The sequence below is a fragment of the Schistocerca gregaria genome, chromosome 6, assembly GCF_023897955.1.
Source record: "Schistocerca gregaria isolate iqSchGreg1 chromosome 6, iqSchGreg1.2, whole genome shotgun sequence".
Taxonomy (NCBI): domain Eukaryota; kingdom Metazoa; phylum Arthropoda; class Insecta; order Orthoptera; family Acrididae; genus Schistocerca; species Schistocerca gregaria.
In genome coordinates, this window is record NC_064925.1 from 267,136,786 (window position 1) to 267,155,836 (window position 19,051).

Genomic DNA, 19,051 nt, shown 5'->3' on the forward strand with positions numbered 1-19,051 from the left:
ACGGCGTCGTATCACTAGCAGTCGAGATGACAGGCATCTTATCCGCATGGCTGTAACGGATCGTGCAGCCACATCTAGATCCCTGAGTCAACAGATTGGACGTTTACAAGACAACAACCATCTGCACACAGCACTTCTACGACGTTTGCAGAAGCATGGACTATCAGCTCGGAGACCATGGCTCCGGTTACCCTAGACGCTGCATCACAGACAGGAGCGCAAGCGATGGTGTACTCAACGACGAACCTGGGAGCACGAATAGCAAAACGTCATTTTTTCGGATAAATCCAGGTTCTGTTTACAGCATCATGATGGTCGCATCGGCGTTTGGCGACATCGCGGTGAACACACATTCGTCATCGTCATACTGGAGTATCACCCAGCGTGATGGTATGGGGTGCCAGTGGGTACACGTCTCGGTCACCTCTTGTTCGCACTGACGGCACTCTGAACAGTTGACGTTACATTTCAGATGTGTTACGACCCGTGGCTCTACCCTTCATTCGATCCCTGCGAAACCCTACATTTCAGCAGGATAATGTACGACCGCATGTTGCAAGTCCTGTACGGCCCTTTCTGGATACAGAAAATGTTTGACTGCTGCCCTGGCCAGCACATTCTCCAGATCTCTCACCAATTGAAAACGTCTGGTCAATGGTGGCCGAGCAACTGTCTCGTCACAATACGCCAGTCACTACTCTTTTTGAACTGTGGTATCTTGTTGAAGCTGCACGGGCAGCTGTAACTGTACACGCCATCCAAGCTCTGACTCAATGCCCAGGCGTATCAAGGCAGTTATTACGGCCAAAGGAGGTTGTCCTGGGTACTGATTTCTCAGGACCTATGCACCGAAATTGCGTGAAAATGTAATGACATGTCAGTTCTAGTATAATATATTTGTCCGAAGAATACCCGTTTATCATCTACATTTCTTCTTGCTGTAGTATTTTTAATGGCCAGTAGTGTAACTCGACAGTAAATGTGTTAATTTCATGTAAAACATGGTATATAAAATTTCTTTGCCGTATCTTCAGATTTGTGGATTGGTGCATTTTGTAAGTAGTGTGTGTTTTTCATGAATATCCCTGTTCAAAGGTTTCAGTCTGGGACCAGAGGGAAATATCGTCAGCATAGGTGAAAATTTTTGTATTATTTGGCAGAGGTCAACTGTTGGTAGAAGTATTAAGTAACTGCCAAAACACAATACCATTGTGGTGTAGCACGCAATATAAGCTGCAGGTCTCGCCATATCCGGCAAGGGTAAGCCTGTGTTCAAACGTCGGAGGAAGACGGGGGCATACCTTGTGAAGCAATGTGATGTGCTACACAAAACAGGTTTTGAGTTGAGGTCATTAAGCGTTACTTATTAAATCCGCGTTGCACATCGGACACTGGGTGCCACTTTGTGTGGTGCAAATGACACCCCATTACCGCTGTCACAGGAAGTAGTGTTAGTAATAACGGAACGGGTCGTTATGGACAACAAATTTCGTTAAACTTGTGACAGCAGCTGTTAACGTAGATCTGTGTCATGAGTCTCAGATGTATCAAGATAAGAAACACTGGACAAATACCCCTTTAAGTTATTGTAGAGTAGAGGTAATAAGTTCTTCCGGAGCAGTGCCGTATCAAAGAGCACCTTTCTCAAAGTAAAAGGAAACTTCTTGGAGTGTACAATGTAGACCTAAATGGAACGTCAGAGATGAATAGAGCTTTATTACGATAAGATCTAAAGGAAACTGGAGCGTTAAAGAGAAGCAGTAATGGGTTCCGTGTAGGAATCAACACTGCGCAGAAACTACTGAACAGATCGACTTCTTAAATATTTGGCTCGAGTCACTGGGAAAAAAAAGCATACGGTGTGAGCTTAAAACGTATCAAATAAGCTAAATACGGTGCATGTTTTTTTCTACAAATTACAATTGTACTAGCCACAAACAGCAGGCATCGAATTGCTTCATAGCTACTCACAAAACAAATTATAATATTTTATGGATTGATTACTTCCTTAATATTTGACTTTGATTCATATCATACACTATATCAACCGGTGCGTTTGTTTTAATTAAAACAGTATATCCTCATAAATAGCGAACTCTTACAGGTACCCGACGTTCAGGTTACATTATTAGCTTATATAGGTAACTTGCTATGGCTGTTGAGTATTTTTATAGCCATCAACTGTACACATTCAACTTCATTCTTTATCGGTTTGGTTTTTACAGATATCGTCACTGAAAAGCAGGCAGTACATCAGATGGATCAAAAAAGCAAACTTCTCACATAAGACTCATTACCATACCATGTGAAAAATACTGAGTAACCAAAGAAAGAATAACGTTCGCCAGCCGCGGTGGTCTCGCGGTTCTAGGCGCGCAGTCCGGAGCCGTGCGACTGCTACGGTCGCAGGTTCGAATTCTGCCTCGGGCATGGACGTGTGTGATGTCCTTAGGTTAGTTAGGTTTAAGTAGTTCTAAGTTCTAGGGGACTGATGACCACAGCAGTTGAGTCTCATAGTGCTCAGAGCCATTTGAACCATTTTGAATAACGTTCCACGAATCTGGGTAGAAGTTTGAACGTGGTAGAGAAGCTAAAAGGTCTGGAAAAGGAAATACTAAGGCTCAATCTTCTACAAAAATCGTTTGGGAATATCGAATGATGCAAGATCGAATTTCTGAGAAAGTAGGGGTATTTTGTAGGGATCGATAGGTAATATACAATACGTACAAGAGCCAAGAGGGGACAATAAGAGTGGAAGATCAGGAACGAAGTGCTAGGATTAAAATGGTGTAAGACAGAGATATAGTCTTTCGCCCCTACTGTTCAATCACTATATCGAAGAAATAATGACGAAAATAAAAGAAAGGTTCGAGCGTGGAGTTAAAATTCTAGGAGAAAGGATATCAATGATAAGATACGCTGATGACATTTCTATCCTCAGTGAAAGTTCAGAAGAATTACAGGATCTGCTCAATGGACTGAGCGCAGAATATGGACAGAGAGTAAATCGAAAAAACATGAAAGTAAAAAGAAGTAGCAGAAACTCAGAAACTAGAACAGCGAGAAACTGACAATCTGGACTGGTGATCACAAAGTAGATGAAGTTAAGGAATTCTGCTATCTAGGCAACAAAATAACACATGACAGACAAAGCAAGGAGGACATGAAAAGTGCCGGTCGGAGTGGCCGTGCGGTTCTAGGGGCTACAGTCTGGAGCCGAAAGACCGCTCCGGTCGCAGGTTCGAATCCTGCCTCGGGCATGGATGTGTATGATGTTCTTGGGTTAGTTAGGTTTAATTAGTTCTAAGTTCTAGGCGACTGTTGACCTCAGAAGTTAAGTCGCATAGTGCTCAGAGCCGTTTGAACCACTGACATAAAAAGCAGACTAGCACTGGCCAAAAGGAAATTCCTGGCTAAGAGAAGTCTACTAATATTAGATATACGCCTTAATTTCAGGAATAAATTTCGAGAAATGTCCTTTGGAGCACAGCATTGGATGGCAGTGAAACATGGACTGTGGGAAAACCGAAACGATAGAGAATCGAAGCATTTGAGATGCGGTGCTAAAGAAAAATGTTGAAAATTAGGTGGACTGATAGTGTGTTCTCACCTGTAGGCTATGAGCTAAGAATCGCTTTGTTAACAAGAAGTCTACAGATACCACAGACTGTACAAGAGGTGGGATTCTTTCTACACGTCGGTCAGTCTACCTGAAGATTGCATAGTGCAGATGTTAGCAAAAATAAAATAAGACTTGAAATTTAGATGGCTGAAGGTGTTTTGATCTCACATTTTGTACTGGATAGCATAACCGTCCAGCGTAAGATAGACTTGCAGGGTCAGGCTGATACCCCACCGCTGTCTGGGGCGTCTCGAACCACATCTTTGCTGGCCGACGGGGCTCAGTTCGAAACGAGACTCATGACTGAAGACAGTTCTACTCTAGTCAATGAGATTCGATGCCAAAGATGTGTCTGGAGACGCCCCGGATAGCGGTAGAACAACTTCACTCTCGCCCGCCATACTGACTGACAACCAGGAGTGATGCTCTGGGATGCCATTTCATTTCTTAACAGGACCCTTTTGGTTGTCATCCTCGGCACCCTTACAGCACAGCAGTAAGTCGACTACACGCCCCGTTTCGCTGTCATTTATGACAAGCCACCCCAGCAAGATAATACCCCCGCACTAGGCGACAGTTTCTACAGCTTGTCTTCATTCTTGCCAAAATCCTACCCAAGGACGGGAAGATCGTCGGATGTCTCCCCTATTGAGAAAGTTTGTAGCATTGTGGACGGGGCCCTCCAGCCATCCCTGGATTTTAACGGTCTAGCTTGCCTAATGGGCAGAACTTGGCACGATATCACTCAGGAGTACATCCAACAACTATGTCAATCACCGCCAAGCAGAATAACTGCTTGCATTAGGGACAGAGGTGGACCAACAAGTTACTGACTTGCTCAATTTGTGTAGCTCATTCTCTTTAATAAGTCATTCATCATTTTCCTGCAGTTGTAAAGATTTGTTTGTTTCTGCACGCACATCACTTCTACCGATTCGGATAACTCCTTTGTGGTGCGTTTTTCCCCCTCTAGAGTGTATATTCACATATTAAAATTAAAAGATTACGAAAGACTCGATAAACATTTTAAATAGTACTCAAAGTTCCAGGGGAGACATTAGAATTATCGTGACACAAGCCGTCTGATATATCTCAGTCTCAGTGACAGCTGTGAAGGCACAAAGGTCCACAGTGTAATTTAATGTACCAAGTGCTCTATTTCTCACAAGCCAGAGAGAGGTCAGTACAAGACGAATCACATGTGATCAATGATGTGAATCCCAAGTCATGCTAACAGATCTGGTCTTATATGCCTGTACAGTATTTCATTAAACGTACAATAACTAATCACATCTCGCAGGCCATATTCAATATGCAGTTCTAAAACAAGCACTGCCACTCAAGAAAATGTGTTTTCGTTTTTACCTTTTTGTTGTTGTTGTTGTGGTCTTCAGTCCTGAGACTGGTTTGATGCAGCTCTCCATGCTAATCTAGCCTGTGCAAGCTCCTTCATTTCCCAGTACCTACTGCAACCTACATCCTTCTGAATCTGCTTAGTGTATTCATTTCTTGGTCTCCCTCTGCGATTTTTACCCTCCACTCTGCCCTCCAATGCTAAGTTTGTGATCCCTTGATGCCTCAGAACATGTCCTACCAGCTGATCCCTTCTTCTCATCAAGTTGTGCCACAAACTTCACTTCTCCCCAATCCTATTCAATACCTCCTCGTTAGTTATATGATCTACCCATCTAATCTTCAGCATTCTTCTGTGGCACCACATTTCGAAAGCTTCTATTCTCGTCTCGTCTAAATTATTTATCGCCCATGTTTCACTTCCATACATGGCTACACTCCATACAAATACTTGCAGAAACGACTTCCTGACTCTTAAATCTATACTTGATGTTAACAAATTTCTCTTCTTCGGAAATGCTTTCCTTACCATTGCCAGTCTACATTTTATATCCTCTCTACTTCGACCACAATCAGTTATTTTGCTTCCCAAATAGCAAAATTCCTTTACTACTTTAAGTGTCTCGTTTCCTAATCTAATTCCCTCAGCATCACCCGACGTAATTCGACTACATTCTGTTATCCTCGTTTTGCTTTTTGCCCTTCGTATAATACGCGCTAGGCCATAAAGGAAAACCAAAAGAAAATGAAAACCTTCAACGTTTTTCAGTCAACCCCTTCTTCTCCTGGCATCTTCCTCAAAACCTCACGGCGAGGACGAAAATAGCTGATATCTTGTGACGTCAGTCGGCGATGGAAATCAGCGAAATCAGGTTGCTGTCAGCGGATGTTCTACCGAAATTTCCATTTCCGCTCTCTGCCCCGATTCCTCTCGCCCTCCATGGCAGTCTTCTACTTCACAACAGCGTTAGTAAAGCTTCGCAGCTACGTTTCAGTACGCCTATTGCACAATGAGGCGTGATCTATCCGTTTGTGGAGTTTTAGCTGAGGGGTGCGGTTTTAAAGTGTTTTAGTACAATTTTGGTATTACGAGTTTTTTTTTAAAAAAAAAAGGCGGTTAACACCTGAGAATGATGATTATGTAATGTGCTTAAAGCCTGAGTATGTGTGTGTCCGTTTCGTTCACTCAGTGTCGAGGTCGGAAAATTTCCTACATCTATTGCTTAGTTTCTGTCTAAATTGTTTTGAAAAGAGAGATGTTAAGTGTTGTGAATTAACCTCATCAATTGTTAGCCATGTGACATCCTTGGTCTAAAATTTCTGTCCATTTATTGCAGTTGAGTTCAGCTATAAATTGTTTTCGACTGTGACATTGCCGTCTTGTTGCAATACATTGTCATTTGCATCAGATGCTGATTCGGTATTTTCGTGATCACTACCGTTAGTATTAATTTCCTCATTGACACTTTATTCCACTTTTATTGTCAATAAAATTTACACACTGTAATTGAATTACTGAAATATAACAGAAAAGCAGTAGTTGTGAAAAATTTCAGTCGTGATATATTTATTTATTTATTTATTTATGCATTTATTTTACCTGGCAAGATATACGTTCCCGGCTAGATGGTTTCTGATTATCGCCGCTGTCAGGCATATGAGTGTTTACTATCGCAATGAAAAATCACCTTTATCATAAATATTCTTGCTAGAAAAAGGATTTTGAGCAGGATAAAGATCTGGATACTGCTTTTGCGTACTATGATCAAAGGAATGTTCTTGATCCTACCTGTGGTTGACGTACTTCTTTCAACATTCCGTAAAGTTCAGTTTCTTTACATTCTCCTTTTCTCATTGTATCCTCATTGTTCAATATATGGAGCAAAGATAAAATACAAGCAGTATTTCAACAATCACTGTTACAATTACTTTACTTTGTGCTTACGATCCGAAGATTGTGGGATCTGACCTCTGTTCGTCGCCAGTGCATTTTATTCTATTTTTTACTACTGGCTGGAGAATGACTTAGAGTTTTTGAATTGGAAATGTTTCCTGACTTTTAATTGCCGAAGTCATAAATTGAAGTTAATGAAGTGCTTTTACAGCCGGCTGCTGAACAGACGCCATGAAACAGATCTGAAATAAACTTTCTAGGAAATTTCATAGTAAATGTTCTTAGTTATATTTTCTCTTCAGTGGAAAGTTTTACCTCTTCTTTCTGCTGCGATGGTCGTCTCGAATACAGCCGCCGTAGAAGTTGCTAGTTGTTGACCCTATCGCCAAATGAAAGAAACACGTATTTCGATGCGGTGAGATGAACTGTTTGTCAAATAGACAGGCTCTGTAATTCACTTCGCGTTATTTATATTAACCCAAAACTCAATATTATTTTCAAAAGTGTTACAATAGGGAGAGCGATAAAATGTTCGCGTCCTTTCTTCATCAAGACACTCCTTAGACTCCTCTCTTTTGGTGCTACAGTCTGGAGCCGAACGACCGCTACGGTCGCAGGTTCGAATCCTGCCTCGGGCATGGATGTGTGTGATGTCCTTAGGTTAGTTAGGTTTAATTAGTGCTCAAAGCCATTTGAACTTTTTTTGAACTCTCTTATGGTCGACTTAAGAAAAATGTGACATTCACATCTCTATCATTCATCCATCAGCATCTCTGGTGCAACGCATTGCTTCCTTTTTTATCGTATGTATCTAGCGAGAGCCATTAGGGATTTTCGGAAAAAAACGTCTGAACTGATATGAAAGAATTAATGAATACGAACACGTCAGAAGTTTAGTTAATCTACAGAAGAAGATTAATGCCAGTTTTACAGGTCGGGTGAGAAATAACAAGGGGAAACAAGGGTGAAAATAAAGGGACACCTGCTTTGTCTTAGGTACCAACACTCAAGCGTTTCTTAAAAAGTGACTGTCTGTCAAAGTTTTGATGCTGCTTCATCAGTTCATGTGATGCATTAACCCAAGTTTCGAATGTTTGCAATTCGTGTTCAAATCCAGTCGTCTTTTATTTTGTCACTGAAGCATGTAACGGCAATATTTTCCTTAAGATCGAGAAATGCTATGGGATTACTGACAAAAGACATAAGCATTTCTAATCTTATCAAACGAAGACTTTATCTGCACTAATCTTATATAGCCTTATATGTTTTTGTTGTGATCTTCAGTCCAGAGACTGGTTTGATGTAGCTCTCCATGCTACTCCATCCTGTGCAAGCTTCTTCATCTCCCAGTACCAATCGCAAAGAAAGCAGGTGTTGACAGATGTTAAAATTACCGAACTATCAGTTTAATAAGCCATGGCTGCAAAATGCATAGCCTTATATAGCTGTTTAGTCCCCCTTAAACATCCCAACAACCACCACCACCTTATATAGTTAACAGCAATTGAAAATGAAAGACGTATAAATTCTAGTATTTCATTTATTGCTTTCATTTTTTACTTTACACTTAAAGAAAACTAATACAGTCTCTAGGGTGATACGTCATAAAATATTCAAAGCTTGAAAATTAAGAACTCGTGTGAAGGCACATATACCACAGTGAGATTTTAAGTGTGAATATCATTAACATAAACAACCTCGTTAACGTTGCTGAATACCTCGTACTCTAGCGATAATTTCGTGGCAAATCAAGCGTATCAAAGCATTTTCTCGAAAGCTGGAACGTGCTACTGATTACGGATGCAGGCGTGTATTTCACTAATTTCATCGCTTTTACTTATGATTTACGTTTTCTGAACGGTAAAAGAAAAGGCGGATTATATTCGTCCATTACAGAAGTGTCTTAGGCACGGCCATTAATAGGAATTGCAGGCAGCGAAGGCGAATGGAAGCAGGCGAAACTGAAGAAATGGGAAAAGAATTCATCTTCAGAAGGATTGACTACGGATATAGAACACTCGTGAAATTAAAAGCAGGGGTGGTGACTAAGAGTGAAATGGGAATTCCACTGTTAAACGCAGAAGGATAAATGGAAAGAGTTCAGTGAAGTCGTTTGACAGTGTGAACAGTGCAAAATATTCGAAGTACTGAGGAATATAGGAGCAAATGACGGAGAAAGAAGAGTGACAGGAATGATATACAATTAGGTTTGCCAGATTAAATTGACAAAATTACCTTATATTGTCAGACGAAAGAATTTTGTGAACTTAGCAAACATTAAAAGTTATATTTATTATTGGTAGTTTCACATTCCGAAAAACTTTTGTTACCTTTAATTATTGTGGGAAAAATCGTTCCATGTTGCAACTTCAAATTACAATGAATTCATAATAACTCTGCTTTCACCATACGGTCCCTCAGTTTGATTCTAGTGTTAGACTAAGAATGATTCGCGTGACTGAAGACACTTTCCATAGAGGCTTTCCTACATGGCACCCTCATTCTTCTTTTGACAATTTTCCAACTCAGTAGATAATTTGTTGCTATGAAATGAATTCTAAAAATAACCAAATCAGTCGTACTTTGATACTGAGCACCGAACACGGGTTTGAAATACCGAACAGTTCGGTAAAAAACCGTACACCTGGCTACCCAGTTTACAGCATGTACAAGAACCAAGACGAATCAATGAAATTGGTAGACCAAGAACTACGTGGTCGGATTAAAAGGAGTGTACGACAGGCATACAGTCTTTTGCCCCTATTGTTCAATATATAGATCGAAGAAGCAATAAGGGAAGCAAAAGAAAGTTTCAAGAATGGAATTAAAATTCGTGGTGAAAGGATACTAATGATACGATTCGTTGATGACATCGCTGTCCTCCGTGAAAGTGACAAAGAATACAGGATCTGCTGAATGCTGTGAACAGTCTAATGCAGGCTGTTCCAGCTCGTCGGCTCCGTTGTGAGCCGTGGAGCGCTCCCTGCTCCAGGGAGCCGCGTCGCTGGCTGTGGCCATTCAAGTGGGCCGGCACGCCGGCACGTGGCACGGCTAGCTGAGGCAGGCGGCAAGACAAGCGTTTTGATGTGCCAGCTGCGTCTTACAAGATCGACAGCCTCATACTCTTAGTTGCTAAGACGTGGTGACATGCTACATCAGGGAATACGATGTTCAGGAAATAAATAAAGACTGCAAGCTCAGCATGCGCGGTGCTTTCGCCAAGCGCTAGCGAAAATGCAACAAAGCTCTGCGCCTTTTTCGTGAGCTGTGTCTCTAAATCCACTGTAATGTCCCGGATTCGACGAGACCTTGTTTGCGTTGACAAGGAAACCCCTTCAATTGCCTGCACCTCCTTTGAAAACAAACATTCTACAACTGCTACCATTCACGATTTTGCGAGTGATCCCATCGAAAACGGCTTGCCACTTGTCGCAATGATGTGAGCGACTCTGTAGCTTGCTTGAATTGCAGATTCAGTAATGTTTTCTCCGCTCTCGTTCACCTGAAAATTATAAACGCATTACAGAACACGAACTATGTTGCATTTTTTGATACAGTCCGTATTACGAAACCGTTTTTAAGCTTACGTCTCCTGGTATGTCGTTCTTAAGCCTGGCTACCAGTTCTCTGCGTGCAACGCCTTCTACCTGATCGTAGTGCGCTGCGTGAAGACGTGTATAATGTCGTTGTATATTGTACCCCTTCGCAGAATTAAATACTTTATGGTCTAATGAGTACAGAATATGGATTGAGAGTAAACGGGACATAAACTACTGAGAAGTATACAAAAGGGAACAGCGAGAAACTTAACATCAAACTTGGTGGACACGAAGTAGATTAAGTTACGGAATTCTGGTACAGGGTGTCCAGAAAAGAGCTCCCTGATTTCAAAATTAAATATCTCGAAAACAAAGATCGATAGAGGAATGCAGTAAACGGTATGTTTATTGTCAAAGCTGTAAGAAGTTTATACAGCAGTTTGAAATAATAGTTACAAAAGCTGCTAACAGATGGCGCTGTATGCTGTACATCTCATATCAGCATACATAAGTGAAATAATGTATGAAAACAATCTTTGCAAACAATCACATCATAATGTTTCCAAAATGTTCACCATTGGCACTACAGAGGTGGCGCAACACATTTCGTAGTGTCTCAACCGAAATGGATTCACATGCCACAGAGATCGCCGATTCAAACTCGTCCAGCGTGTCGGGATGCTTCGGGTAGACCATGTATTTCACTGTGCCCCACAAAAAAAGTCACAGGGAGTCAAATCCGGCGAATATGGAGGCCAATCCATGCCTGCACCAGTAAATTTGGGATATTCCAAAGCAATGACTCGATTCCCGAAGTATTCCTCAAGAAAGCGAAACACTTGTTCGGTCCGATGTGGTCGGGCTCCGTCTTGCATAAACCATTCAGTACCTGGTCGATCCTCTAACGCTTGCTGTGTGGTAACAAATTGTTCTAAAATTGCAACGTAACGTGCACCAGTAACCATTTCTCGAATGAAAAAGGGCCAATAACGCCTCTGCTGCATACTGCAGCCCACACAGTAACTTTAGGAGAACACAGGGGTTTCGCTTCACACCAACATGGCTTTTCGGAACCCCAAACTCGCCAGTTCTGCTTATTCACGTATCCATTCAGGTAGAAGTGTGCTTCATCTGTAAACCAGATGCAGCCAACATCAAATCCTTCACTATCAATCATTGTGAGCATCTGATTAGCAAAGGCAACCCTTTGTTGCACAGCTCGTATAGGTATGACCTGGTGCGTTTGAATTTTGAATGGAAACATGTGTAGGCTCTTTCTCAGTATTTTCTGCGTGCTGGAACGCTTTAAACCAATCTCAGATGCAATTCTACGGACGGATGACATTGGATTTCGCTGACTAATGCCAGAAACTGTGGCGAAATTTTCAGGCGTAACTGCTGTTTGTTTGCGGTCAACATGCGCCACTAGATTATCAGTTACGCTGCCTGTTCGTTGAAATTTTGCGAAGAGCGTACGAATGGTTTTCGCATCGGGTCCTTTCGGAACATTAAATTGTGCTTGAAAACTTCGTCTTGTTGCCGTAGGACTCTCTTCTAACCTGTGGTACTCTAGCACCAGAAAAACGCGTTGTTCAATGGAGTACATGGTTTTAATCTCTTCCTTCGGTACGCTAACCTCCTTTCACGTTTCAGTAGTGGAACTGATCGCTGTGGGCTTCGGATCACTATTTATACTAGGCATTACGTATGGCGATTACACCGCCATCTGTTAGCATCTTTTGTAACCATTATTTCAAACTGCTGTATAAACTTCTTACAGCTTTCACAATAAACATACCGTTTACTGCATTCGTCTATCGATCTTTGTTTTCGAAATATTTAATTTTGAAATCAGGGAGTCCTTTTCTGGACACCCTGTAACTTGAAATCAAAATAACACTTGATGGACGGAGACAGCACAATTTAAAATGCAGACTAGCACTGGCAAAAACGACATTCCTGGTCTAGAGAAGTCTACTGGTATCAAACATAAGCCTTAATATAAGGAAGAAATTCCTGAAAGTACGAGTATAAGTCTGGAGCACAGCATTGTATGGTACTGCGACATGGACATCTATATCTACATTGATACTCTACAAATCACATTTAAGTGCCTGGCAGACAGTTCATTGAACCACCTTAACAATTCTCTATTATTCCAATCTCGTATAGCGCGCTGAAAGAATGAGCACCTGTATCTTTCCGTGAGCCCTGATTTCCCTGATTTTATCGTGGTGATCGTTCCTCCCTATGTAGGTCAGTGTCAACAAAATATTATCGCATTCGTAGTAGAAAGCTGGTGATTGGAATTTCGTGAGAAGATTCCGTCGCAATGAAAAACGCCTTTCTTTTAATTACGTCCAGCCCAAATCCTGTATCATTTCTGTGACACTCTCTCCCATACTTCACGATAATGTGTTGCCTTTCTTTGAACTTTTTCGATGTACCCCGTCAGTCCTATCTGGTAAGGATCCCACACAGCGCAGCAGTATTCTAAAAGAGGACGGACAAGCGAAGTGTAGGCAGTCTCCTTAGTAGATCTCTTACATTTTCTAAGTGTCCTGCCAATAAAACGCAGTCTTTGGTTAGCCTTCCCCACAACATTTTCCGTGTGTTCCTTCCAATTTAAGTTATTCGTAATTGTAATACCTAGGTATTTAGTTGAATTTACGGCTTTTAGATTAGAATGATTTATCGTGTAACCGAAGTTTAACGAGTTCCTTTTAGCACTCATGTGGATGACCTCATGACCTCACACTTTTCGTTATTTAGGGTCAACTGCCACTTTTAGCGCCATTCAGATATCCTTTCAGTTTGTTTTGATCTTCCGATGATTTTACTAGTCTATAAACGACAGCTTATCTGCAAACAACCGAAGACGAGTGCTCAAATTGTCTCCCAAATCGTTTATACAGATAAGGAACAGCAAAGGGACTATAACACTACTTTGGGGGACGCCTGAAATCACTTATGTTTTCCTTGATAACTTTCCGTCAATTACTACGAACTGTGACCTCTGTGACAGGAAATCACAAATCCAGTCACATAACTGTAGGAAATCCGCAGCAGAAGAGAGTCGAAGCGTTTGTGATGTGGTTCTACAGAAGAACCATGAAATCCAGTTGGACTGATAAGGAATGGGGAGGTTTTCTGCAAAATCGGCAAAGACAGAAATATATGGAAACCACTGGCAAGAAGAAGAGACAGAATGATAACACATGCGCTAAGACGTCAGCGATTAACTCCACGGTACTAGAGGGAGCTATAGAAGGTAAAAAATGCAGAGGAAAACAGGTATTGGAATACGTCCACCAAATACCCGAGGGAGTAGCGTAAAGTGCTGTTCTGAAAAGAAGTTGGCGCAGGAGAGAAATTGTGACGGACCGCATTCAATCAGTGAGAAGACCGAGGAATCAAAAAGAATGGAAAGGTCATTTAGGCTCACTCGTAGATATAACAGGTGGCACACTTCTGCTTATTGGTAGGATACTGAAAAAACCGCAGTCATACAATAAAGGAATTTTGCTTCATAATACCCGTACGATCAATTCTAAAAAAATGCTCGAGTGTGTGGACCCCTCAGTAAATAGGCGTAACAGGGCGTACTGAACGTACAAAAAGGACTACACGGATGGTCACAGATTTGTGTGACCTACATAGGAGCGTGTCGGAAACGCTGGAAAACGTGAGCTAGCAGACGTACAGTCGCCCGCTATATCGCGAAAGTCTGCTTGCAGAGTTTCAGGTATCGGTGATAACAAAGGAATCTAGGAATTTAATGCATTTCTCTGCGTATCGTTCCTGAAGGGACATCGACGACACTGTTAGACTGATTACAGGACGCACAGAAGCATTTGAAATGTAAATTGAACGGCTAGAAACATTAATACGTGATACAATGGTAATAATGCTCTGAAATACAGTTCCCAGTTTGCAGAGTATCCACGAGGATGTAGATGTAGAATATAGACGGTATTACATATAGTTTTCTGATTTTGGGTGCAGAAGTTTTTATTCCGTTATTGTAGTACGTAAACGAGACTGTTCTATTTTAACCTCCATGTGGATAGCATACGTTTAAGCGTTGTGTTACTCGTGCCAGTAATCACAGCTGTTGTCTCAATTGCCACAAAGTGGATCAATCGTAAAAGGGTTGTGTTAATCTTAACTTCCGTGTATTTCTGGCCAGTGACATGTTATCAAGTATTTATGTTTCACAATGGCGTAACGTCGATATTGCAATAGCAAAATAAAAACATGTACACGGAGGCATGATTCTCCAACTAAGGTCAAACATCCATCGAAACATTAAACTTACTGATTTTTGACAATTTGCGTAGTTTTGAACTTAGTCCTGCTAAATTTGATAAATTATTAATCTGGTTCTTAGCTAGTATTATGTTGGCTTCGTTGCCTTCTTCACGGTATGATTGATGTATTGACTTTTTGCTGTACAAAGAAATGTGGAACTTTCCAGAAACGTTACAATTTAACGAATGACTTTAACTTACCAAATAATAAAAGCTCATTCATTTTACCTTATGTATTTTCAAACACTCAGACCACCCTTTCACAATAATCATTCAACTTTGAAAGTAATATAATTTCCATCTGCTCACAAGAGCTACAAAATTCCAACTATCGTCTGTTCCCACCAGGTGCCTCAGATCAGAGATTAAAAGTGGAGACAAAGACTCTAATCATTTACGCCGCTGGCAACTAAAGTATTTAAATTGACTTTACACATATTTTTCACGTAAATTACGAAATTTAATGAAAAGATTGTTGTATATAAATTTGTAAAATTTACTTAGGTTTATATCTTGATAACTGACTTAGAAATTAATGTATTCATATCGAATGAAAGCAGATTTCACAAAAAATATCGTTTAAATAGAAACCGATTTACCGTACATAAAATTATTATTTATAAATGGAGTGATCGATAGGGTTCCTAATATGAGTTGGACCTGACTACATCGCAACATCTAGAAACAGAAAATCGCGTTCTTTAAACAGTTCATTCAGGCTGCAGACCACATTACAAAAAATTAAGGTATTGCGACTGGCTGCAGTTTCAGTTGAAAAGGTTGCCACAGAAAGGCAACGTGTTCACTTTTCCTACTTTCATAGCAGAGACAAAAAACTCAATAAAACCGGTTTAATGCAATTTATATCATGACTTATATTTCTGGTTTCTTTATGTAGGTATAGTTGCTCGTTACATAGGACGTAACGGGAAAGAGGGAGCCGCCTTTGTTGGTGTTGGACGTGTGCTATTTCTGCTGTACACTGGATCTTCAAATTAAATTTAAGGTTAGATTAAAACAGAATTGTACATACAAACGTATTTCGTTGTAATAATATTGTCTGTTACACATTTCTGAATAATATTTGCCGTTTTGCCCGTTTGCGTTAGTCAGTTATATTTATCTACATCACGAGATGCCGTTATTTTCGGCCATGATGCGACTGAACTCCAAAATTGCATCTTGTGCTGAGGGATATAGACCAAAACTTTCTTGCTATCATCCATTTCGTTTTCATATATAGGTGGTACAGGTATGTAGGCTTGTTTTGAAGGGAGTGCCAAAGCTGGTACAGCTTTTCTCAGCCTAAAACTGTGCATCATCAAGTCAGCGATATCCATGTGGCACGTAACACTACGCTGGTTTGCAGCTGAAAAGCTCACCTCATGGTATTTTGAAACAGTGAAAACGCTTTACAGGTGTCTAGGAACGACTTTACCATACGAATCATCCCTCAGGCAGTTTCTTTTATACAGTGTGCTCTAAAATCCCCCTTACAAACTTGCAGAACTTTTAGATGGGATTGAATATACAGCGTTTTCAAGTGGAACCCATAGTGCTCATAGCCATTTGAACCAATATGTCCCGGACTAGTTTCCCACCTGCAGCAAACAGAAAACTGAAGGCGTTGCCAAGCATGTGCTATCCTTTTGAACAGGTTTCCTGTTTGAGGTAAACAGTGCATTGAACCGCTTGAACCATAATCGAGAGAAAACGGAAATTTATGAATTTGGACTAGTAGTCTTTTTGTAGTAAGTGATTCACCTGGTTAATCTGTCCTACACGGCCGTGATAGAGCTGGCCGCAAAATGCCCGCCTCTACCGAGATTTTTTTGTTATTTATTTATTAACATTGCAGAGTGATACACCACTTGTTTACTATTACATACAAGCAATGCTCAGAATTTTAGTACTTTTCTTGTTTTTTATATAATTCAATTGTTAATTAAAAAAGAGAAGCAAAACAAAGAACCACAAGATACATAAAGTACAATTGGAAAAAATTACCATAATCTTAAGAAAAGAATGATACACGAAAGGAAAAAATTCAGACAGTTCCTTTACCTAGCTATTTCAAGTGGAAGGTTTCGGTCTGTCTCGCTCAATTAGCAAATTCTATTCTTCTATAGTTACTACGATATGTATGTGTGCTGTGATATTAAGTTGCGAGATTTGTGTCTAAGGTCTGACAGTACTATTTGTTACTACAATTGCTTCCTCCATTTAACCACGCCGGCCCGCATCTCGTGGTCGTGCGGTAGCGTCCTCGCTTCCCGCGCCCGGGTTCCCGGGTTCGATTCCCGGCGGGGTCAGTGATTTTCTCTGCCTCGTGATGGCTGGGTGTTGTGTGTTGTCCTTAGGTTAGTTAGGTTTAAGTAGTTCTAAGTTCTAGGGGACTGATGACCATAGATGTTAAGTCCCATAGTGCTCAGAGCCATTTGAACCATTTTTAACCACGCCGTAAGCGCGAGAGGAGCCTTGAGAGGTAACTTCGAGCCTCGTCTCCCCGAATGGCGCTTCTTATCTATGTTGTGCGGTTGTGTTTGTGTAGTTACGTTTTATTATACTGCGTATGTACATTTATGCACAACTTTATAAAGTTTATAAATGTTTTACAGTTTGCATCTCTACAAATTACGCATTTACATGTTTGAAAATAATGATCCGAAGAACTAAATACTTGTTTTGCTTGTACGAACAGGAAAATCCGTTGTTTTATTTCTGTTACTAACTTATTTCTAAATTACATGTTTGTACTACTTGTAGTATTGATGCAGTCGTGTGATTAGGTACTATATGGTATATGTGCCTGGTGATACTGGAGTGTTCATGTCATCACGTTTCTGTATGTTCATCTGTTTCCATATCAATGTTTGAATCTGTGTTATCCCATACATCATATTGTGGTGTAGGGAGTGTTTCGGGGCGGGATCTTGTATATGGTCGTTGCTGGCTGTAAGTCTTGTGTAGCGCTCTTGACATTTCATTCTAGGCGGTACAGTCTTGAACCGCGTGACCGCTACGGTCGCAGGTTCGAATCCTGCCTCGGGCATGGATGTGTGTGATGTCCTTAGGTTGGTTAGGTTTAAGTAGTTCTAAGTTCTAGGGGACTGATGACCTCAGCAGTTAAGTCCCATAGTGCTCAGAGCCATTTGAACCATTTTTTTTTTACATTTCATCACTGACGCGGTTAAGCATGCTTCAGTTATCCAGGTCTCTTAAAACTTGTCCTGTGTCTTCGATTTATGACGTCGGCCTTACAGTTCAGTGTTAGGTGTTCGTCGGATCCATATTGCTCACATTCACACATATCACTATGGCTAAGGCCAAAGCGGTGCAGGTGTTTAGGGTAAGGACCACGGCCCGTCAGGAAGTGTGCCGTACCGCGACTTGGGTCAACGTGTCTTAGCCTCAACCGTTCCCGGATGTTCGGGAAGAAGGAGGAAACCCGAGAGGTTGCCCATGCTTTTTGCCATTGAGGCGTAGCGCCTTCGCATCGCTCCTTTCACTTGTTAGGACGATATCGTTATAGGCATGTGTCACCGACAGATGTCACCAGCTGACATGGACCTGAGTTACAGAGCTGCACGTAGTTGTACTAGTAGGCGGCAGAGGTCAGCAGCTGATGGACAGTGCTAGCAGTCGTAGTCAAAACAATGTTGCAATGTTATGTTTGATTAATATTTACTGTATTTGCATAATTATAATTGTTTTATATGTGTAGTAATTAGCCGTGTGAGTGTTGTATGAGTGAAGAAGAACAGAAGTAAATGGAAATTGTTTTGTTTATTCACGAAGTACCAGTTAAACTATACAGGGGATTTACTATAATTAAATGTGCAGTCAGTTTATGGTACTAATAAATCGTGAGTAGAACACAAATTAATCGGTAATTTGAGAAGGAGTAATTTCATATTTGATACTTTTCTAAATTTATTTATTTAGCAATTGCCATAGAAAGAAATGTTTCACTATGATTGGTCATTAAAGTAAAGTACGAGTTAGCTCGGGATAATACTGCAACCTGATTTGCTGTTTGTGATATCAGCCAATCAGAAAAATGCAGGCTCGCGCCAATCTATGCTGGGAACAAAGCCTTTGGTGTCATCTAGGAAGTCAGGGCTGAGGGTTCGAACTAGTAACATCTCATTGAAAGCAGCTCCGACGAAAGTACTGTAAAATCACGGAAATATACTAATTACGAGTTCGCAAAGTAGTACAAAGTGTATTTAAGTGAACGGTATAGTGGAAGTCGTGTGGAATTTCTTACGGAATATCAAAATTATTGCTTTTGACTGTTAGTTAAAACAGCGTGGCGTGTTGTGCTGTCTAA

General features: G+C 40.9%; 1 protein-coding gene across 1 annotated transcript in view; it reads left to right on the forward strand.

The window, feature by feature from the left end:
* The window catches only part of LOC126278042 (NACHT domain- and WD repeat-containing protein 1), a 561,974-nt gene that overhangs the window by 372,477 nt on the left and 170,446 nt on the right, over window positions 1–19,051 (forward strand). The gene's annotated exons all lie outside the window — the stretch shown is intronic.